The 24533-nt window shown below is 41.9% G+C and overlaps 1 long non-coding RNA gene across 1 annotated transcript; it reads left to right on the top strand.

Moving 5' to 3' along the window:
* The first annotated feature begins 374 nt into the window (after positions 1-374).
* LOC108793895 lies at positions 375-22469 on the top strand. The gene is made up of 3 exons (XR_001941676.1): positions 375-459; positions 9389-9391; positions 22457-22469. It is a non-coding gene; the product is annotated as an uncharacterized LOC108793895 (long non-coding RNA).
* The last annotated feature ends 2064 nt before the right edge of the window (positions 22470-24533 follow it).

Here is a 24533-nt window from a genome sequence, read left to right as displayed (position 1 = left end):
TCCACCTTATACGGTTTATTTATTTATCATGTTTAATTAATGTCTCTTTGGAGTAGCTTTTTGGAGGTATCAACCTAATTATTTATTATGACGAAGAAAGCATGGATGTACTAATCTTGTTTTATGGTTTTTAACCTTTTTTATACAATAAAGATTTTTTTACACTAATTATGTTGTAATCTCTTGAATCTGTCACCTTTGCACTCGAAAAAACCCCACATACACATTTTTTTTTATGTGCCAGAAAACTGTTCTTTCTGGTTGCTTTAGAGTTAATAGTAACTCTCAAGAAACAGCCCCCCCGCCAACCCAAAGCGGTGAGAGAAAGTTCTCTCTCAGGCCCACTCCTCTGCTCAGTGGGCCGCTGCAATAGCCAGCCTGCTATTGGCTATTGCAATTTGAAATAAATAGCAGGCTGACTATTTTAACCCCGCCCACAAAGCAGAGGAGTGGATCGGAGTTTTTATTATGGGCCACGCCTCCTCCCCTCCTTCTTTTCACACATTTTCATTCACATTTGATTTATAGACTAGTCTCTTTTAAGCTGGTCATACACTGCTCTGTTTTTTTCATTCAACCCATGGGCTGAATGAAAAAATAGAGCAAAGTCCTCCAACAACACTACAAGCACGTTGATCAAGCCACCCCCGCTGTTTGTTTCATATTCTGACAGCGGCTGCCATTTGTACCAAGATTTCCCGGCCGGCTCCTTTGATCAGCTGATCGAGGGATGCAGGCTGAAAGGGTGCAGACAGCGTCACCCACTGTGCATATTTTGGGCGGTTCCTCAACCACCTTCCGAAATTTGCACAGTGTATGGCCACCTTTAGACACTTCAGAAAACGGAGCCCCAATATGCTGGATCGGAGAGGTTCTCTCCTTCATATCACTTCCCTACAACCTCTGCCCCTGTTTATGGCTCAGCCCTTTGCAAGCCAAGCAATTGTCCCAAAGGTTTGTGGTGCCTCCACGCCTGATAAAAATGGAGACAAACATTTTGTCTTAAATTAAATATTTTTATTGTATGACAGTTGAATGTCGATTGTTTGAATATATGAATATTGTTTAAATAATCTCTGCAACATTATTGAAGCTTATTTAGAAAAGTTTAATAAAAGTGAAATAGTACAGGCTTTAACATGTCTGCATGCTATGTGACAACTACTGTATGCTTTACTGGATTTTACATGTAAAAGAAAAAATGAAACATTTGTGGTAAGTAGAATTGGGTTGACAAGCTATCACAATGATGTATGGTGATGCATGCAATCAGCAGCAATATGCTGACCCTAAATGGTAACGGCATTGTTCCATTGTTCTTCCTTTAACAGGCAGGAATTATAGACTTACTTACCGACCAATGTGAAGAAGGAAACATATGCATTTTGGGAGTCAGACTCAATTTTTCAGACTGAGGAAGGGAATCTACTACCATCCTAAGCATATGTCTAGAGGAAAGCGCCCAAATTCCCTCTAAGGCAGCATCTCTGTTAGGACTGGACTTGCTTCTTACAAGCAGGGAGCTGAAACAACTCCCTGCTTGATGTGTTAAGAATTCCGAATCTAAAACTTTCTATGATTATCTTCAGCCAGCCCTGATAATTTGCATATGACTTCCATTGGTTTTTTTTAGTGTGCATGACCTCCCATCTTTGTTGCATTCCCACTTCTGATTTTGCAGGTCTTTCATAATCATCCTAGAGCTGATAATGAGTGCTTCAAATGGCAGACGTGCTAATCAAACAGAGAAATTTTGAAAATTAAGGACTGTACCACTGGGACCATAAAATGGAGGACAATTGACAACAGTACAGGCAGATGTTCCTGTATTAAATCATTGTTGAGGAGACACCTGACAATCTCATTGCTTGTTATTTAAAGCAAAACTCTATCTTATTAAGGAAAAAAAAGTTGTCTCCATGCCAGTTATATACATGCATCAATTTTCGCCAAATTAGTTGTCAGACGTACTGTATACCTTTTGCTGTAGGTTGATCTGCATACCTATTAAATTATTGTGAAGGAAACTCACACTTGCATCCTATTTACTCCCTCCTTTATGTGTGCTAAGTGGCAGGGGCTGCCTGCTACAGTCGCATTATCAGTCCCAGTGTTGTATTTAGAAAAACTGCTGGGAAAAGCAGGTAGCCAATCAGATATGCAGTAAATTACATTTCTAAGAGCTTTCTGCAGGGGCAGAAAGTTCCATGGTTGTCATGGTACAAGAATGCCTTAGGAACCATAACTGTCTGCAATGTATCATAGAAAGGTCATTTGTAATAGCGTTGGGCCAAATAGCACTTCAGGCACTTTTGAAGTCCCATTTCCTTTTTTTGGGGTGCATGCATATGTTTTATATAGGGATGCAGGTGTCATATGTATAATCCGTTCATAAAGGGAGAAACTCTTTTTCCTCTTTTAAAAAAAAAATTTTTTAAAGCATCTCAGAATGCATTGTTTACCAATTATACAGTATACTGTACATTGCTTCAATTTTCTAACAAAAGTAGAGTTGCTCGTAGTTTATATCTGTCCTTGTTAACCAGCTAAAGTATGAGCCTCTTCTCTAAGAAAAAGTTGGTTGTCTACTGCTATCAATAGTGTCCCTTTCTCACTTGCTATACGTGTACGCTGTGCGTTATTGGGATCCGGTTGTTTTGCTGTTAATTATCTCACTTTTACATGCTATAAAGCGAAGGATAATGGCATTGCCAGTCCTGTTCTGATGTTAAAATGATCTAGCGGCTAGCTTGTTACGTTTAATAACTATTTTTGGCAGTCTAGTGAAGAGGTGAAAGGGATACCAATAAATCTTCAACATTATTGCGTTAAATATAATGCTATGAAAACCTTTGCTTGTTTCTCCTTGAAGGCATCTCCACTTTTAATCACTGCGTAGTAAATCAAAGTTGAAGTAAAGCAAGATTAAACAGCCTCTTTAAAACAGAAAGAGGAGAAAGTTCACTTATTGACTGAAATGAAGAAGATGATATAGCAAAAAATATTTAAAGAGACAGTCTTAGCTGTTACAGAGAGAAAACAGTTATGGAACTCAGTAAAATCAGTTACCTGTAAACACTCCCCTTTGTTTTTGTTTTTTACATGTACCATGTACCATAAGCATGAAACCCTCATTCACATTGAGCGTTTTGTAGCGCTCTTTCTGCTCCAAAAAACGCCCCAAAAAACGCCCCCATTTATTTCAATGGTCATGTATACATCTGAGCGTCATGTCGCCTGTAGCAAAACACCCGTCGCTTGTAGCAAGTACATGGGCTGCTTTTTGGCAGATTCTGCGCTTTTTTGCCCCATAGGCTTCAATGGAAACACTCAAAAACCTGTGTTTTTCAAATTTGTCCATTGACATCAATGTGGTGCAATCTGCTCATTAAAACGCACAACTTTTTTGTCGCTGTGAATGCAGGCAAAGACTCTGAAATTTCTAGATAATACTGTACATACCCAGCTTATTCTGACATGATATATAATTTTATTCTTCAAGAATTTTTGCTCTGGAAAGTTTATAAATGGCTTCTGATTTCTATCACTTATTTTTGGACTGTGAGTATTGGAGCTTGCCTAAAGTGTATGTATACCCAAAACTTTTTGTTCACTTTTGGTAGCGTAGAAAAGTCGAACCGAAGGTATAGTGAATAGTCTGTACAGCAGCCAAGCGGCTCAGCCGAGCCGAACCTATATGCTTCTACTCAGCTGAGCCGTATTCACAGCCGAAGCGGCCAAAGACGACCGATCTCCAGCCAAATGACAGCTGGGGGAAACCAGCCATGTACTCATGGCTGGCTCTGCCCAGTTGTAATGTCAGATAACCGTCCCCAAATGACCTGGGGATGCTAATCTGTCATTAAACAATAACAACGGGTGGAGCCGGCTATTACATCACAGCCGGCTCCGCCCAGTTGTTATTTATTGGCCGGGACCTGCTAGACCTGCTAGACCTGCTCTGGCAGGTGCCGGCCAATAGGAAACAGTTGGCCCAATTGTTTTTATTTTGCCGACATCTGACAGATGCTTCATTATGCGGCTGGAGTCCGGCACTTGCAGTCTGGTTGTGGTTTTTTTTATTATTTTTTCTTCTTTTTTTTTATTTTCTTTAAAATATATATTTTTTAATTTTCCTATTTTTTTAAATTTTTATAAATAATTTTTCAACCTTTTTTTTAATTTAACTTTTTTTTCTATTCTGTTTGCTACCTTGGAGGTACCGAGCAGAATGCTGCTCACAAACTACTCGCAAACTACTCGCTATTTCTGTACACTCTATACAGATAAGTAAAAGCTACTGCAGGGGTGCATATACTTAAAATCTAGAATTCAGTGCACATGTTCATTTTAAATCCTAAATCTCTTTTTAAAATTGAAAGTACCCAATGGAGCTGACTAGGCTGTTCTAAATAGACATGTAAGCTGCTGAAAAATTGTGTTCAGTTCAAATATTTTGTTATTTCGGAATGCAGGATTCGGATCCTAAATTCAATTTGGTTCGGGTTTCGAATTCGGATGAAATCCGAATTTCATTAGTTTCGGATGAGTTTACGAATATTCATTGTGAGTAAAACAGAAAGCCATATACAGATATTAATACTAAAGCTGAATCTCCTAGACCCGAATGGCATTCGGGTGTGGGAACCTCAGCTTTAGTAATATATGTATATGGCTCCCAGAGCCGAACGGCATTCGGGTTCCGAATTTCAGAATTGCATTCAGGAGCTCCCGAATGCCAATCGGGTCTGGGAGCCGTATACATATATTACTAAAGCTGAGGCTCCCAGACCCTAATTGCATTCGGAAATTCGGATCGCAAATGCTATTCGGGTCTAGGAGCCTCAGCTTTAGTATTATATGTATATATTGAACACGAATTACGGCATGTGAATTTTCTGGCCAATCAGACGGCTCCCATGTTGCCGTAATGAAAATTTGTGTTCAGACCCCTTCGGATGCATTAACCTTCCTGGTGGTAATCCCGAGTGTGACTCGGGGTTAATTTTCAGTACCAAAAGCGGTAACCCCGAGCCACACTCGGGATTACACTGTGCGTTGCTTACCTTGTCCACGAGCCCCGTTGTGTCCTCCGGCCAATGCCGGCATCCGTCTTCCGTCCCTTGCGAGCACCCGCGTAGCAGGGGGGCAGAACCGGCGGGACATTTAAAAGTAAAAAATAGAAAAGAAAAAAAGGAAATCAAAATAGAAAAAAAAAACTGAGACCGCCAGGGAGGTTAAACCGAAAAAGACATCTAATTGGCCAGAAAAGTCACATGTCCAATTCAGTTTTGCTTTTGAACAAAATTCGGACGGGAAACAAATCGCACATGTCTAGATCTAGATTTATCTACAGATCTCCCTCGGTGTGGAGCAGTAATGTGATATACCGATATACTGTATATCGCCAACAAAGTTGGCGCTAAAGGCATACACGATCATTTACTGCTCTTCTCACTGCGTAATGAATACACAAGCTGCTGAATGATCCCTATTTAGTTTGGTCACATTTCAGTGTAGTAGTTTTATCAATTAATTTCTGATTTCATAAAATTTTGAACAGCCAGCATGATTGGCTAGGATTTTCAGCCGATTGCCATGATCCATGGCAAAATATGCTTATTGTTATCTTACTGAAATGTGTCATAGGTCATCCTCCAGTGCATTTGAACCTACAGGTATAGAATGTCTTTGAGAATAAGTTCATAACATATTGGTCTTTTGTTGGCAGGGCATAACATTAAATTACCTGGTGTCCTTTGTTGTTCATTAAAACAAATACATAAGAATATAGCGACAAGCTGCACGAGTTAATGGATATCCCAAGTGAGGAGAGATAACGTGTGATTGTATCACTCACCTTCTTGTGACAAAGGTGCCATCTCCTGTCACTACAGTAACTGACAGACACACTGGCGCCCAGTCATCTACACTTGATTTTTCTATGGAAACTGCAACAACCTGGTAGAAGCCTATCTTCTATCCACACTGCTGTGAATTACTCGCTTGATAAGGGAAATATGGGAGGGGGATTCCTTTATGACTTTGGCTGCAAGCAGGGTTGAGAGCAATAGATAAGTTAGCTGTAAAATGGGGGGTCATATCCTCTTATCTGCTCTCTCTTCCCTGTTTCATTCCACCTACATCCCATAACCCCAGCCTACATAAACACATAAAAGTAAGAGTTTACTCAGAGTTTTATGGCATTAAACAGACAATTACTTTGGTGCCGGGACGGATAGGTGCGAAGGGACACAGGTCAGGGAGGGAAGGTGTGTGTTTAGTGTTTTATTGTCCTGTTTTTGTAACACCTGGGGAGCGGGTGTGGGTGAGTCCCTGAGGATAAAGGGCCTTTCCACCATGCAGTCCTGATAGTGTACTAGGAAAACTAGGTTTACTTAACCATTATTTCATTATTGCATGTTCTGTTTGTCATTTACAGTGTTAATATTAGAAATATTAAATCCTAATTTCCCTGAGAAATATGTTGAAGATGCTGTGCATTGTTATAAAATCAAACAGCAATATTTGATGTGTAGTACATTCTACCACTAGAAGCAATATAAATTTCAGGAAATGATCAGATCTCAATGTGTTTCATATTATTGTACTCAGAGGGAACATACAGTATACACCAAACTTCCTGTCTTATCAAGGCTGGACAACTCCAGTAAAGAGCTACCTGGGTATTGTCTGAGACCAACTCAGGTAACCAATACAAATCATCAGGTTTTTTTTTTAAACTCATTTAAATTTAAGGGATTCTTGCAGATGCCATTCGCACGGCACTAATGCCCCTAGGTGGCGCTGAAGAGTATATTTCCTATACTCATCAGCTCCATCTAGGGGTGCAGAACTATTTACATGAATCCCTCTGTGTATGACTCCCCAGACATAAGGACCCTTGGAGTGGGTGGTGGTCAAAATACAATCTAATACCCCAATGATATTGTCTGTTTTGGCCTTTTTAGTAAGCAAGTGCAAATATACATTTAACCACTTGCTGCCCTGAGGAATTTCTTACATTTGCACACACATGATCAAATCTGAATTTCTGGCTAGAAAACAGCTTCAGACCCCCAAACAATGATATATTTTCTGAAAGCAGAGACCCTGTAGAATAAAAAGATTCTAGGTGCAATCTTGTATGTTGCACAGTATTTGCGCATATGTTTATCAAACAAGTATTTTTAGAATAAAATACAATAAAATTACATTTAGTCCACAAAAACAGAATATAATGCCCAATTTTTTGGTAAAACATAAAAGTTGGGTCATGCCAGATAAATAGATATGAAACATGTCAAGCCTTAAAATTGCGTGCGTCCATGAAACCGCAAAAAAACTACAATAACCAAAATTTCCCATAGGCGACGATTTAAACGCTTTTACGACTCGTCATGTTAATGCTAACAGTGATTGATTGGCCTAGAGTCATTGCTCTCACTCCAATGCGCAAGACTACCAAGAACACGGCTGCAGCAGCAACTGTGTTCTTGGTATAACCACTTCCAGCGGAGGACGTACATTTACCTGAACATGCTGGAAGTGGTTAAAATGCTTACCACCTTGCCTACTTAATAACAGGTGGTTTACAAGCATTGTGCACCCACATTTGATTACGGTTTCTGTATTTCAGTATGTTGCTGTTAGCATTAACGAGGTTATCTTGGTGTGGTCTGGGACCAAGCTTAGATAACCCAATAAAAATAGGATTTTTTTGTACTCACCATAAAATCCTTTTCTCTGCATTAATTGAAGAACACAATCTCTGTAAATCTCTAACCAATGGGTTATGGCACCACCTTCAGCAGAAGGACAGTAGGCAAAAAACAGCCTAGGGATGGGACCTGGCTTTGGCCAAACCCCCCATCTGCTAGATGCAGCTCAGTTAGTCACAAAGCAGTACATAGAGACACAACTGGTCACAGACACAACAATCAGAGGAGTAGGTGCTGTGCCCTTCAATGAATGCAGAGAAAAGGATTTTACAGTGAGTACAAAAAAAATCCTATTTTCTCTTCTCCGTTCATTGAAGGACACAGCGGAGATCTTGATCTCTGACCAATGGGACGTATTAAAGCAGTAACAATTGAGGGGTGGGAAAAAACTAAACAACTTCCCAGGATAGGAACAATTAACCACCACTGGTAGGAAATGCGAGCTATATATGGAAACATAACCCCTCCCAAAAGATTGGTCCACGGATGCAGAAGTATGCAAAAGCTGGGGCAAACAGGATTAAGGCCCTATGATACAAGGATCTGGCAGAAATAAGTGTACAGCGATCATGGCGGTGAATCTGCTGTGCATCTACTGCAGAAAACACCCACCAAGCAATCAAGTGTACTGCACCTGCACCACTGGGCACACAGCACAGATGGACAAGTGGTAACTACAGGCCACCAAGGAGGAGAAGGGGAAGGAGAGGTATCTAAATATTCACCATATCAGATGACAGAGCGGGTACCTTCCCCATGACAGTTTACTTCTCCACCGCAGCAGGGGTGCTGTCTGCCTGGGGGGACACTGTGATAGAGCAACAAGTCACTCAGTCATATATGCCCCCCCCCGTGTAGAATACTCACAGACGGCCCTTACATCCAGGTCTGTGAGTATTCCACCCAGGGCTGTTGCAGCTGGACCCACATGTAGCTAAGGATCTGCATGCATGCATACAATATCTGAGCTGGAGGGACTACAAGGATCTATACTATATTATCCAGCCTGTCACCCTGCTAAGCTTTTGATTGAAGGTCTTGAAGACAGAAGAAAAAAGAATTCCCAGCAGGGAGCTTAGGTCCTTACTTCTCTACACTAGGCGAAAAACTGAGCTGCCTCTAGCAGATGGGGGGTTTGGCTCCCCGATGCTGGCGACGTACACTGTACGTCGTCAGTCACGAAGGGGTTAAGGACGCCTCCACTCACTGACTGCTTTGTACATATAAATATGTATATATACATATACATTATTTGTTCAGCCAGCAGGTTGCACAAAGAAAATAGAACCGTGTATACCCAGCTTAACTTTGAGCTGGGTATGCAACTCCACAGATCCTGCCACTACAAGCTGCCTGCATAAAACTACAGGAGGGGGCGGATACAAGACCAGTCACCCTGCACAAGTAGAGAGAGCAGCAGTGACTGGTCTTTATTACAGAAAACTCCTGCACAGAGGCAATGCTTCACTCTGGATTACAGCACAGATCTGGAAGAAATATACAAAGGACAACAAGATTCAAGTGAGAATACAGATGGCTCTTTAGACAACATTTATTTTGCCTGGAATTCATCTTTAACATTACTATAATAGCTACAACTTACAATATTGTATCCCATAGAATGGGTCCATAACAAATTGTATGAGGTATTCAGGTGCAAAATTAAGTAAGTAAATTACAAAAGTGAATTACAAAAGTATAGTCTATCAACTGATAGTTTTTTTTGGGGGGGGGGGCTCATTCAGATTGGACTCTTAAACAGAATAAGGACCACAAAAATATGAGTCAGAGGGTCACGTGCAGCCCATAAAACGCCATTTTGACATGTCTGCTCTATCAGGTAATTTCATCAGCAAGACATTACTTCAAAAATGCTATATCTACGTTCAAGTGCAACAGTTGTAGACTGTTTTTTTCAGGCACAGTTTTATCACCCCCCTTAATGTGCTTGTCAGGTTTGGTGAAAATTATTTTACTTGATAAAAAATTCCCTGCACATCTAAATGACTGAAATAACAGTCATATAAAATATAGCATATTTTCAAGCAGATGGACAAAAAGTGCCTGAAGGTGCTTGCACAGTCTAGTAATATAAAATAAAGTGGAGGCTCTTCATGCTTGGTTTATGTTTTTAGTCTTCCGAGGGAATTTCCCTACCTCGAAGACAGCTGTTGTTCCTTGTTATAATGTACTGATGTCTTTCTAGGTTTGAGAAAACATTGTAATGGCCTTTGTTTTCTTCACATCACTTTTGCAGTTGACTTTCAGTGTTAAGCACAATATAATGAAACAATTCAGATATTTATCAGACAGCTGCTGTCTTAATCAGAATAGACAAATATCCCTGAATATGGGCAATGCAGCGTGGATTGATATGTGTGATTTACATACACACATGTTCATTAGAGCATGTTTATTGTTCCGGCTTAGAATAAGGGAATAAGCACCTGTTGTGATTACAAGTAGACGGAGTCAACATTTTGTACCATTTAGACAGAAACAAAAGGGCCAACAGATATCTGCCTGTGATTTGATAGCAATGCACTTTAATAAATATGCTCAGTCCAATCCTAACTTATTTTTTTCTAATTGTATTTTTCTCCAATGCAGTGATGATTCTTCTTCAATGATTTGTAGCTAAGCCCATAGAGGTGAATGAAGAGTGTTTTGTTGCTGGCGATCTTGTGAAACGCTGCTAAAATTCAATAGCTGAGCGACTTAGCCACAAGTCACTGAAAAATTAGCCAGTTAGTAGTTCCAATTTAGGGAAGCCTATCCCACCTCAATCTAACCGCTCAACCATCACGTTCGCAAACAATTCATCCCCACACAGCTACCTCCTCATGTATCACTTCCCCCTCCCTTTTAGAATGTAAGCCCTCAGGGGTATGTAAGCCCTTACCATCTTGTCTTGAATTGTATTGTGATTGTAATGTCTTCCTTATATTGTAAAGCGCTGCACAAACTGTTGGCGCTATATAAATCCTGTAAATATATATATATATATATTTATATAATAATAACTTTGAACTTCTCAGCAAGAAATTGCTGGGAAATTTCAAACAGTCATGTTGTTGTTTTTTTCCATGTTCTGTATAAATGAAGGTATGTCATTGCCTGATTAAGTGTTGTCACTGCCTCTTAGTGTCCAGCCCAGTCTTATGTGTCTTTCATATAGACAGATGCTAAAGCACACTTGCGTGTAAAGAAACAATATTCTGGCATTGTAACCAAGGACTTCATGCTGTCCTCTTTTATCTTTATGAGCTGTGAATTTATCTTCCTTCTCTTCTTTATGGTGTGTGGGGGGAGGGATATCAGGGAAGAGTGATAAAGGCAAAAGTCAAGATATCAATGAAATAACGAACTTGCATACCTTATACATTGTTGAGTATACTCTCCCCCCAAGAGCTGGTGCCCTCACATATAAAACACAACACAAATTTCCCCTGTAACCTCATGGATGAGCCCAAGCGGGTTACACAGTGGATTTTGCCAAAACCATAAATTAATTCCCTGACCTAAAATTTGCCTGCCAGGGAAGGGAGCTAATAAATCTTTAACAGCAGAGGTGTTGTGAAAACTGGTGCTACAAGTAGCTGACATTAGAGGGAGGGATTGGTGGAATCTTGATTTAATTCATGGACAAAAGAGACAAGAGAATGCTATTTACTTTATCTGCACTCATAAAGAGTTAAGAGTGAAAATCAATTGAATTAATTCATATAAATTATTTATCATTCATAAAAATTATTGTCTATGCATTGTTCTCTAATCTGAAACATTTTGTTTGACTATATATAAGTTTTGTGGCCTTCAACACTTATGTTTTTAGAGCAAGTTCCTAAGTGAGTAGAGCCTATAATAAAGCAATCCAGATGCTCCAAGTGGAAATATACAGTTTGAATCTGTCATGTACTAGGGCTGTTAGTTCTACAATGTGCTGAAGGTGGGTAATTTCAGAAACTCATTCCTGGATGGAGGAGAGAGGAAGATCTCCTATGCCTCAAAATCACAGCTTTAACAGCTGAGAGGAGGAAGTGGAACAATGAGAGAAGCACAGTTTCTGGATTCATCAGGACTTCAAGGCCTATCAACTGTTCATAGATAGTAAATACTTGTAACTAGTAGGCCAAGACTGGATGGCATGACACCAAATGTATAATATAGTCCCTCTTGCTGTGTCGCAGCATCAGCATCGGTCAGAGGCAGAGGGTAATATTTTCCTTATGGTGGAGGGGCATCTAAACTATTGTGTTAAGTAGGGATGCACAGATACTTTTCGAGTACCAGTGCAGATACCTGGCATTTTCGTGAGAACTACCAGGGTTGCAGAGGTTGCAGCTGGGACCGGGCTCTGGTGCTCCACCACTGTCCTGAAATCATTAGTCTGTATTGTTTTAGAAAAACTGTCACATGACAGTAAACAAAAATGTATCAGTACTCGTACTTGTAAGTACTAGGTCAAGTACCAGTACTCGTACTAGCAAAACTGGTATCTGTGCATCCCTTTATTTATATTTATAAAAACAAAATCGTACATTAAAACAGAGATTTACAAATCCCGGGAGCTCCGTGTGCTCCTTACAAATGACAGCTGCCTCCTAATTTTTTAATTTTTCTCTAGTGTAGTGAGCTCAAAAGTATCGGTACATGTACTCGTACTTGTACCGAGTACTGTACTTGGTATCTGTGCAACCCTAGTGTTAAGATTTTAAAATTCCTCTCTTGGATTGACCTTTCTATGCTGAGCTTGTCTGCGAGAGCAAATATTTTTTATGGAGGTCATATTCAGAATATTGGGGGTTCCGGTTCTTTTCTCAGGCAGAGCAGCATAGAGTTGGGAGCTAAGGTGATTTGAGGTTTCAGATTGTAGGCATAAAGTCTCAAAGGGTGAGAGGTCTCTGGAAAGAGGCCCCTGTCCACAGAGTTGATTAGAAAAATCCTACAATTGAAAGTAGTGAGCCGGTGTCCTGCATTGCCATTTTGAGGGGGCCCTATTTAACCAAGAAATGAAGGGGAAACATGCAGGCCTGGGGGAGATCGCAGAGTTTCCCAGAATTGGGGTCATGGGGCCCACATAAAAAGAGTCTGATCCTTTTAAATTACCCATTTTCAAAGAAGAGGGGGATACAGATATGAAGGATAGAGGGAAGAAGGCGATCCTGGAGTTTAATCCATGGTAAACCCTCACAAGCAGGGCCCTTCTAATCCTCTTGGATGGAATTGTATTGTAACTGGATTGTCTCCCCATATTTTGTAATATGTGCAAACTGTTGGTGCTATATAACTCTTGTATAATAATAATAATAATAATAATAATGGTATGAAGGGAACGGGAAGAGGATTTAGAGAGTCTTCAAGTCTGACACACAATTTGTCTGTGCTGTGAAATATCCAGTTGATGATATGAGTCAACAGTGCAGATTTTAATATAGTTCTAAGTAGGGATGCACCCAGGCTCGGATTTCGCAAAAGGCCACCGAGTTTGAATACAAAATTTAATAAATAAAAATAAAAAAAATGGAGAAATAATTGAATAAAAAATAAACAGTGATAAAAATAAATAAACAGTGGGGCGTATTGTGGAACCTGGCCTTGGGGTGGCAGGGGGAGTAAATCCGGCCCTGGATGCACTGATACCGATACTAGTATCGATATCGGTGCCGATACCGAGTATTTGGGCGAGTACTCGCCCAAATATTCCAATGCTTAGCCCGATACTTCCTGTATCTGGAAGCCGTGCAGCGCGTCATTACACGCTGCCCGGTTTCTGATTGGCCGGGAAGCGGCTCAATGCTCTCTCGTTCTTCCTGATTGGTTGAAAAGCTGGCCAATCGGGAAGCCGGGCGCCGTGTAATGACGCAGCGCCTGGCATTCTGATTGGCCGGGAAGCTGGCTTCATGCTCCCTCATCATCTCATGATGAGGGAGCATGGAGCCGGCCTCCCGGCCAATTAGAAAGCAGGGCGTTGCGTCATTACATGGCGCCCGGCTTCCTGATTGGCCAGCCAGACGGCTCCGGGAGGCCGCGTTTTGGCTGGAGAGATCCCGGGGCTGACAGGCTGGACATACCAAGGTAAGAGGGGACAGACTTCCTTGTTAATCGGGAAACCGGGTAGCGAGACTTTACACGCTGCCCGGCTAATCAGGAAGCCAGGTGGCGAGTCATTACACGCCACCTGGCTTCCTGAATGGGACTTCCGTTACTCGGTAATTGGTATCGGCGAGTACCGAAAAAAATTATCGGTACTCGGTACCAAAATACCGGTATCGGTGCATCCTTAGTTCTGAGTGAGGTAGACCCAAGCCTCCTGATTATTTTCAGCAGACTAATGTCGCACCACAGACAAGTGAATGGACCCAAATGAATGAATTAATTATTCCGCCACCAGGGGACCCTGCATAATAGGGTTCATTTGGATCACATTGGTAAAGTGCTTCATAGCTAAAATGCTATTGACATGAATTCGACCAAAGGACTATGATACAGTGCCATGATCTTCTCTTAAACGGGGACGATGCTGATCTGTTGAAGGGTGGCATATAGAATCCACAGTAGGCAATCAAATACCTTCTCAGCATCGGCAGATAAAAGGCATAACTGATTATAATGTTTTATGGCATAAGCCATAAGGGAAATCACTGTGTGCTTTGCGAAAGAGGGCAAAGCCCACCTGTTGAGTATGGGTCATGGATGAGATGTAGGGTTGTAGTTCCAGGGTGGTGAATGGGGCCGAGAGGGCTTCACTAGCTCCCTTCCAGAAGGTAGAAAATGTTGTGGCTTCTTTGTAGGCTTGGAGGTGAGGTTGAGGGTAGTATAAGGCTGTATAGGTTAATGTAATATTTGTGGAAGGCTGCAGCATTTTTTGAGGAGCTAGGAACTATGGTTCCATTACAGTTCTGTTTTTTGCAGATGAATGTGCATGATTTTTTGTGTCGGACTAAGCAAGCAGGGAGGGTTCTGAAAAATCAGTTTTTATGTTTTATATATGACAGAGCTAGGTGGTATTGCAAATCTGCTTTCCCAAAGAGAAGAGATTGATGAATTCTCCTGCATGTGTTGGTGGAGCAATTCAAGGGATTGGACCTCTGAAATAAGGAAGAACATTTTTAGGGACTTTTCTTTCTTTACGTAGGACCTATGATCCATCAATATTCGACACAGGACCGATTTCAGGGCTTACCACTTTTTAGAAGATGGTTTGAGATTTGTAATCCTGCTGTTTGTGTGGTGAACAGCCGGACGGAAGGTTTAATCCCTATTGTTGGGGTGACAAACTTGCCAGATGTTGAATCTGTGTTTTTACACAAAATTAAGCACTTGATTTCTTACTTATTTAAAACGAATTTAATACATCACAAACTCTCCACCCCAACACTAGCAGCCTGCCACATTGGCATCTGGGTACAAGTTTTTTCCATGGGAAGGGAACAGTAAATATTTTGCCCCTGTCTTGCTGTTATCATACAGCCTACATACACGAAAGGGCTTTTACTATAGGGTCGTATTAAAAAGCCCTCATGAAAAATAGGAATGGTAAGTATGTAAAAATGTGAAAGTCACAAAATATTTTCATTTAAATGTTATAATAACTTTAGAAAATATATTATAATTTCCTGTGTGTTTCATACATGTCAATAATCCATTGAACACCAGAAGTCATTGTATTTATGGTTAATATGGAGGGATAACTTGATCTGTATGATTTATAAACACGCCTTTTAGAAAATGAATAGCATTTATTGTATTGCCTAGCTTGCAGCTGGTAAGAATACCCACTTTAGTTGCTACAGTTAATCTCTTGTTAACTTGGAGAATCTTGATGCTGCTATTTTGCTAAAAGTATGTTTGCTGGTTGTGCCAAAGCTGTTTGAGTCTTCTAGTTTCTGCCATTGAGCTCACTCCTTTTTAAACTGTTCACCTGTTCCCAAGTTTCCACTTTTCTCCGCATGACCTTAAATTGCTCTGTGTTGCTGAACACTTGCCTGTCAAGACCTGTGTTTGGGTGCATTAAGTAATAATATTAACTGCCTCATGTTTAATTTTTTTTATACCTAAAAATTAATCCCGCCAACTCCTGGTAGGATTCGGTAAAATAAAAGTGCCATCGCAGAGGGATTCAGAACTTTAAAAGCTACGGTAGGACCTGTAGCGAGCTAAACTGAAGCAAATAATAACCTGGTCTTTTACATGTGAAACAACATGCTTAATTATTGTATGATTTTGTAACACGCAAGTAATGCCAGTGAAAACTCTGCCAACAACCGACATTGCACCTCTTCACTCAACAACAAACGGCTCTCTTGACTCAACAAAAAAGAAGGTAATAACATGTTCATCCTTGCTCTAATCACCTAACCCAATTCAGAAACAAGAATTTCAGAACACACGGGTGACATAATATATTTTGTCATTTATGAAATTGGGAAAGGTCTACTTGCCTCCACACTTAACAGCCATTTAGTATTCAAACCACTGCCATTCACATTATACATAATGGTTCTCCCACACTCTAAACTTGGCAGTAACAGTACATAGTACAATAACTTCAATACTTTAAACAGGAACATCGAACTTTCAGAAAAATGAAAAAAGAAGAAAACGAGCACTTAAAGTGACATTAAAGGCAACATTGTTTTCCCCCTAGAGCCTCTTGCTGCGATCATCTCGTTCCACTCACTGCCGGCAGTCCCACTCCTCGTATCCCACTGTGTCTGTCCGACGTGCGCACTCCCGGCTGCGTCCATTCAGTTTAATTTTCTCTCCCCTCTACTATACATGCGCTCCCCTTACCTTCTCGTTCACAGTGTTCGGTAGCTGGGAGTTCTTCAGCAAGGAGCAAGCAACGCTGGAACATGTAAGTAATTAGGTATTTGCCAAATATTTTATTTTCTTTTTAATCACGGGGCATATATTAACTGCTTGCTAGCAGTAGATATAGGCCAAAAAAATAAGAGACTTTAACCTGTAGTTTAACCTTTGAAAAAAAAGGTTTTGCCCAGAGTTCCCCTAGTGCAGCACTGTCAGTTCTTGTGCCGAGCAGCCATTCAAATTATGCTGCCCAATGCCGAGAATCAGCTTGGGTGAGGTGGGCTGGGGTATGACTGCAAGGGAGGTCCATTCCTATGTGCATTTCTTGCAGCTCCCTCTACTGCCTTGTAGAGGTGCCTGGACTGGAGTAATGTCACATTCTGTCTCCCGGCACATCTACGGGGCACGCAAGGGAACTATACAAGCAATGCTCCGTCACAGCACAGCAACCCACACAGGGCCCAAGGAGTGGAGTGTGTATGTTAGAATGTCTGTGAGTGTGTGAAATTGTGTCTGTGGTTGTGTGTGTCTGTGGTTGTGTGTGTCTGTCAGTGTTTTTGAGGGCACGTTCACACTAGTACAGTGTGTTAATCACACAGTCCCATGCGATTAACGCGCTGTACCACACAATCGCACCTACCGTTTATTCTGGTGTGGGAGGTGCATTGTGTTGCCATTAATTTGAATGGCACCCCAGACGCACCTCCCGCCCACAGTTTGATCACCCACACGGTAATACGCGGTATTGCAACCCTGTGCATTCCAGTGCAGTGTGACTTAATGACCAAGGACAAATGAGGGTTCTGAGGTTACACAGGTTGAGGACCACTGATTTAGACCAGTAAGGTAGTGCAAAGTGCAGTAGCCCGCAGCAACATATCTTATTTAATTTTTCTGCATTCAGAGCAGTTATGAGATGATTACTGAGTGGATCTGATTAATGACTGTTACTTACAAAGTAACTGTACTTTAAACTGTTTTATTTTGATAAGCCTTTCTTTGTCCATTAATACCTAGGAATGCCTCAAGCAGGACTATACCTGAAAGGAGGTAAATACTGTCACAAAGTGCATCTTCCTGTAATAAAGTGTAAAGCGTGTCTCAACCCCAAAATATAATTTTTATAAATTGCAGCTTACCAGTCCTTAGATGTGGTGGCTGCATTTGTTTTTTGAAGCTTTTTTTCTTTTAGAGGAGAATGCAGAGTAACAGCAAGATGAGCTCATCACTGCACTGCTTCTCCTTCACTGACCAGTCACAGGCTGGGGACGGGTCCATGGCAGTCTGGGCTCAGCGGATGTGGGTGATTTAATGCTGGCTATCATTCAACCAGAAAGTGTAAGGACAACTAGTGGCGGAAAATAATTACTGTGACAGATTGAAGGTTAGTATTACTTCAAAGGCTGTTATTTTAATTGTATCTTTTATTGAGCTATTCATTTTTGCCGGACTGGATTTTTGCTTTAAAAATTACTAACATTTGCTATCCCGTTCAGCAAGTCAATTATAAAAAAAGAAAAATACTCAAAAGGACAAGAAGAAATGAATACAGAGTGTAATAAACAACTACCCAAACCATTATAATGGTATAATTCAGTGTAGTGAATATTTTTTCTTCACTGACCTTATATAAGAATTTAGGCAGGAAAACACTGACTTGTGGCTATTGAGACCTCACGGACACACAATAAGCACCCATTGGCCACACACAGCCCTCTGGACCCAGGTTGGGCACCGTGGGGTTAGATGTATTGTGTGGGATGTCATCAGAGGCCACTTGATGAGGTGCTATTTTAATTAATAGTGAAGATAATGCCCAACATGTGATCAAGGAATGAGTCTGTAAGTATCACAAGATGAAGCATGCATTCGCAAGTGGTTGGGGAGGTGAACAGTAGGTAACAATTACACCTTTTATAATCGTGACACATATTAATTATTACACACATTTTTCTTGAGTTGGACATCTCTTTAATATAGGTTTGTCTTTATCCATCACTTTGCCTTGGCAAATATATTACTATTATACCTTTGAAAACAGCAAAAAGTCAATCCTCTCTGTCTCTGATGGCTTTCCATATGCTAAATTAAAATCAGCATGCTGTGAAGGTGTGCTAATATTATACACTTATGGTTTACTAAATGAGTAGATATGAAGCAACAAGACACCTTTACTCCTTGCCTTTACAGTATGGAAATTTCCATACAAAACAATTATTGCTGTCTCTTCAAGTAGAACATATACAGTATTTTATTTTGATATGACGTCTAAGGGAGAAATAATTCTGGGTATATTATTATCCCAGAGAACTGCTTTAATGAGACAGAAAGTTAACTTTAATGAGATGGCACATCTAAACATTTTAGAGTTTTCACCAAAACAGCAGGTAAGGGAAAATCCTCCAACAGGGATACCTATACATGTAACAATTCTCTGTGATGGGAGTTCCATTCACTTTAAAGAGATTTCAAATTATCGACTGTTTTGTGTCCAGGGCAAAAAGTGAAGGGAAATCTCCTTAGCAGGGCTTTATATACATTTCCAAGCTAGTTATTGTGTAAGCTAACACTTACAGGCGTTTATTACCTCTCACAGAGATTGCAGCACTCGGGGACAGACCTACCTCTGGTGCGACTGCACCAGGGTCCAAGGCTTAGGGGGGGCCCCATTTTAGGAGGCATGGTTTACATTTTTAAATTGAAGAGGCTGCCTTAAGGTCCCACGCTTGCTGGGCACCTCATGGCAGCCTTCTGGGGAACCATGCGGCGACTGTTTACAGCGCGGGCCTGCACATTTTCCCCTCTTGAGACCTTCCACAACCCCTCCTGAGATCCTCTGAAACCTGTCCTGAGACCCTCCACAGCCTTCATAAGTGTCAGGGTAACGCGCACGTGTGTCCCCACACCGCATGCAGGTACCCACGCAGATAGACCAAATTAGTGTGACCACACTGGATGAGGTTATGCACAAGGTTTAATTGTTACACAGCAAACAAAACTACAAACCCCATCAACCCCCACAGGTTAGCAGTGAAGTAACAAAAACATGGTTGGAACAAACACACCTACAGCCAGCGGCAACAGAAAACGGGAAAAAGGCTAGGGACTGCAGATAGATAGCAGGGTTCAGGATACAGGAAGAGGGGTCAGGTAACAAGCTGGGTCGTTAACAGGAGGGCAGCGTGGTACAGGAACAGGATCCAAGAAGAGTGGTCAGGTAACAGGCCGGGTCAGTGACGGGTTTGCAGGGTTCAGGTAGCAGGGTTCAGGTAGCAGGGTTCAGGTAGCAGGGTTACAGGACACGGGAGTCAGTCAGGGGCAGGCGACGCAATACTGAGCCAGCTTCCTGACTGCAGGGAGGGCCTATATATCCTCCCAGGAAGCACCAGGTGATGGCATTATCACTCACAGCTGGGGCACACCTGCAGGTGAGTACTGGAGCTGCAGGTACCAGCACCACCCAGTGGTGGTCTGGTTCCTGACAGTTCCTGGCTGCTGGAGACACCTGCAGGCGAGCACAGGAACTGCAGGACCTGGCTCCAGCGCCACCTGGGGGTGCTCTGGATCCTGGCAGGTTCCTGACAGCTCCTGGCTGCTGGAGACACCCGCAGGCGAGCACAGGAACTGCAGGACCTGGCTCCAGTGCCACCTGGGGGTGCTCTGGATCCTGACAGTAAGACAATCTGGACCCCTTCTGAGACCCTCTACAGCCTTACTGAGACTTTCCTGAGACCATCTGCCTGAGATATAAGGCCGGCACCCCAGAGCAGAGCGGCAGCACAGAGTATATAGAAAATTCATATACTATTATTCTGCATTGCTGTATAATGTATTGCTGGGATTTGTAGTCCTCAATAGCTGATTGTATTATTCTGAATTGCTGAATTATTCTGAATTGCTGTAAAATGCATTGCTGAGATTTGTAGTCCTCAATAGCTGGTGGTATTCTGCATTGCTATATAATGTATTGCTGAGATTTGCAGTCCCTCTACAGCTTGGAGTCAGTGGGAGAACTACCACGGGCACCATGATCGCAGCTGCAACCGTGCCTTGGCGCTCCACCACTGTCCTAAAATCGTAAGTATATGTTGTTTTAGAAAAAAACTGTCACATGATGTTTCATGACCTGCCCAAGGTGCTCGGCTTTCTGCCAATCCGCTCTTAACCTTTGTATTAAATGACCAGCGCACTTGTTGCTCGGTGTTTGAGCAATGTGTCTTAAAGGAAAACTATGAGGTGAGTGCTTTTCACTCACCTCATAGTTCTAGCTGACCTGTGACAATTAAACTGTTCCGAAACCGCTCCGATCAGCCAGCGTGAACTCTTTGCACCTGTGCTTTACCTGTCCTGCTCAGTCCTGCTCCTGTGTGGCTACTTGTTTCTTTGAGGCTGCTTCTGCAGAGAATTCCAGATTAAAAAAAAAACCTATTTAGTTTTTTTCATTTTAGGGCATACAGGCATGACTGCCCTTTGTTTGCAGCATGTCACCTCATACTTGGGCAGTAAAGCACCACATATTTATCCCCTTCATTGCCATTTCTGTCAGTAAATTTAGACAAGCCTGAAGCTACAGGCAAAGGTTTTGCACATGGAGGTGGTAGGGAGCGAGCAGGTTCTGCAGGCAAAACCTTTTGTCGGGATGTAACACCTAGAGGCAGGGCATGTCTGCATTTTCTATCTCAGAGTAGCCATACAGCTACAGCATGCATATAAGGTAGTTGAGTGGCTGAAAAACCATTCCTCTTCTTCCTCCTCCCAGATACAGAGCAGCCAGTTGTCTGTAACTGCTGCTAATGGGCACTCTTCGTCCTCCGATTCCTGTTCTCCTTTTCTGATAACCCCACCATAGGCTTTTAAATTAGCAATGAGAAATTGGCACAATTATTTGATCACACAATTACTGATTTGCTGCAGCCTCCAGTGCACATGTGTCAAACACAAGGCCTGTGGGCTGATTCTGGCCCACCAGGCCATTTTATGTGGCACTCGCACCTCTCCTGCAGTTGTGGAACCCCTTTGTCTCCGCCCCAACCTTGTCTCAGCAGTTGACAGCAGAGAGGAGGACTGAACTTCTCCTACAGATCCTGCAGCTCTCTGTGCAGCCGCAGCACCCCCTTGTCTCCGCCTTCCCTGGTCTCAGCATTCAGAAGGCTCTGGCAGCTGATTCAAACCCTCCTCTGGTCCTCCTCCAGACCCTGCATTTTTTTGCTTCTCAGCTCAACCCCCAGGTTCTTCCCAGCAGCAGCACAAAGGTAAAGGGGGTCCACTGTGAGGTAAAGAAGGGTAGAGGACTCTTGACTTCTGGGGGGGGCTCGGGGTATAGGGTGCCCTGGACATCTGCTGATATGAGAATACAATTTTATGCCAGTTGAAATAGAGGGTCACACATTGCTGGTATCATCCACAAGAAACTTTATGGTTCTGCCTGAGAAGTCTCTAATAAAGTTAAACAGAATTATTGTAATTAACAGTGCTTGGTCATATTTGTCTGATGATTTAAAAAAATAACTTTCTGTTACCAAAACTACGTTTTCAATAAATTGTACAATAGTTGTACACTTGAATATCTGGTTGCCATTATTTTTCTTAGACTTCTTCTTTTAGAGCTAGTTATTGCTTAAGTTATTACTACTATTGCTTAAGTTATTAAAAAAAACAATAATAATTGAATTCGGAGGCAATTATTTAATATGATAACGAGTAGACACATTTACATAGTCTTACAGATACGAACGGTCCTTTAAGGGCAACCATAATGCTGATGCGGCCTGCGATTAAATTGTAACACCCCTATGACATGGAGGGAAGTCTCACAAGGAATTTCAAAGGCTTAGGATATGCCACGTCTAGCAGGGAAGAGGATCATGGGCCACGTTAAGGAGGGTCAAGCAAAAGCATGAACATCCACAGAATTCCAAAAGCATTCTTTCCAAGGCAGGTGTCTCTTCCACAGCTGCTGGGGTGGAAGAAAACATTTCTTAAAATGCCCCCATGTCCAGCATCTTAATGCAAGCCTGGCAAAGCTGCAGGCTTTGCAGCTGCTCGCATCCTAGCTGGTGGAATCAGCCTCCATGGCATGTGCTTCACTGCAGTTGCAGGTACCCAGACACTATTAGTTTTTCCAGAAGGCCATTTCTGCCCTTCACCAGCATGTGGGATGTAAGGTACAGTGGGGCAAAAAAGTATTTAGTCAGCCACCAAATGTGCAAGTTCTCCCACTTAAAAAGATGAGAGAGGGGTGTAATTGGCAGGTCTACAATTTTGTTTCTGGTGTCCTTCGACAGCTCTTTGGTCTTCACCATAGTGGAGTTTGGAGTGTGACTGTTTGAGGTTGTGGACAGGTGTCTTTTATACTGATAACAAGTTCAAACAGGAGCCATTGATACAGGTAATGAGTGCAGGAGAGAGGAGCCTCTTAAAGAAGAAGGTACAGGTCTGTGAGAGCCAGAACTCTTGCTTGTTTGTAGGTGACCAAATACTTATTTTCCACCATAATTTGCAAATAAATTTGTTCCAAATCAGCCAATGTGATTTCTCTGGATTTGTTTTCTCATTTTGTCTCTTATAGTTGAAGTCTACCTATGATGCCAATTACAGGCCTCTCTCATCTTTTTAAGTGGGAGAACTTGCACAATTGGTGGCTGACTAAATACTTTTTTGCCCAACTGTAACTGTGCCACTGGACCATGTTGCACTATTTTTTGTCACCTTTTGAAGAGGCAACAAAATGGTGAGCTGCGATGAGGTGGGGATTAGTGATAGAATCCGTGTTGTGTTTTCCTGTAGCGCACACTCCATGGCCTGATAGGCACAACAGCAGAAGGAAGAGAAGGACTTGGTGCTGTCTCAAGGCCAGCAGGATTCTTTGCCTACTGCCTCCATTCTTGTGAGCCAGAGGCAGCAAAAGCTGTAGGAAAAATACAAGGAGGAGGGTTGGGGTGCTGGTTATGAGGAGGAGGGAATGGAGCAGGCTTCAACTGGGATGTTTCACCCCTCCTAAAGCCTGGGAGTTGCATGTGGAGTGGCGGAGTTCACAGGAGTACGCCTCTGACTTGGGGTCCTTTTCTGCACACAGTTTGTTGGGAATAGGCCTAGAGCTGCAACAATTATTCGATTAAGTCGATTAAAATCGACGATGGAAAACGTTGCCAACGTTTTCCATCGTCGATTCGTTGGCTAAAATTCAAATTTCCCGCTTGCCGCTTTGCAATAATCGGCTAACTAATCGATTATGAAAATAATCGTTAGCTGCAGCCCTAGTATAGGGTATTTTATGCTAAAATGCCAGTGGAAGAACCCCCACATTGGGGTCAATTCACAAAGCTTTTTTTCCAGATTCCGCTCGTTATTTTATCGATTTCGCACGATATTGAAGCTTGTTCAATTCACCAAACGATTTAACGCTTTGAAAAATCATCAAATAACGTCTCACTTCATGGAACTGATATTTTAAGGTGTGGATCGTTATTAAACGTTTCGATCGTTGTTTTAGCAAGTCAAATCGTTAAATAAGTACAGAAGTGCAATGCACAAAGATTTTTGGGCCAGATATCGATCGTTAAACAATCGTTACATAAGCACCTCCCTCAGGGTGTCGTTATGACATTTCCCTGGCGGTATTTCTTTGTTAGAGGAAGCTTTTGGCGGTACATTCAGTTCTTCAGTTTTGTAGTGAAAGTGTTTGGTAGTTTGGGGCAAGATGGAACCATTTGGGTGTGCTCTATTTGAACTTAAAACTATCCAGAGGCGAAGAAGAACACGTCAGCATGTTGTTGTGATTTATAAACGTGTATTCCGTTCTCGCACTATTTTGGATGACTTTTCTGAAACCCAGGTGATAGCTAAATTCCGTTTAACATCTGCCATGATTCATTCTCTGTATGAGGAAATACACATGGCTTTAGAAAAACGCACACAGAGAAGTCATGCAGTAGTTATGCAGTACCAGGCCTTGTACTGCTCCCAGAATGCATCTCTGCTCCCAGAATGCATCTCTCA

This window comes from Nanorana parkeri, unplaced genomic scaffold (genome assembly GCF_000935625.1).
Source record: "Nanorana parkeri isolate BGI_ZX_2015 unplaced genomic scaffold, ASM93562v1 scaffold788, whole genome shotgun sequence".
NCBI lineage: Eukaryota > Metazoa > Chordata > Amphibia > Anura > Dicroglossidae > Nanorana > Nanorana parkeri.
Note: the sequence above shows the minus strand (reverse complement) of the source record. Positions and strands in the feature narration are given on the sequence as shown.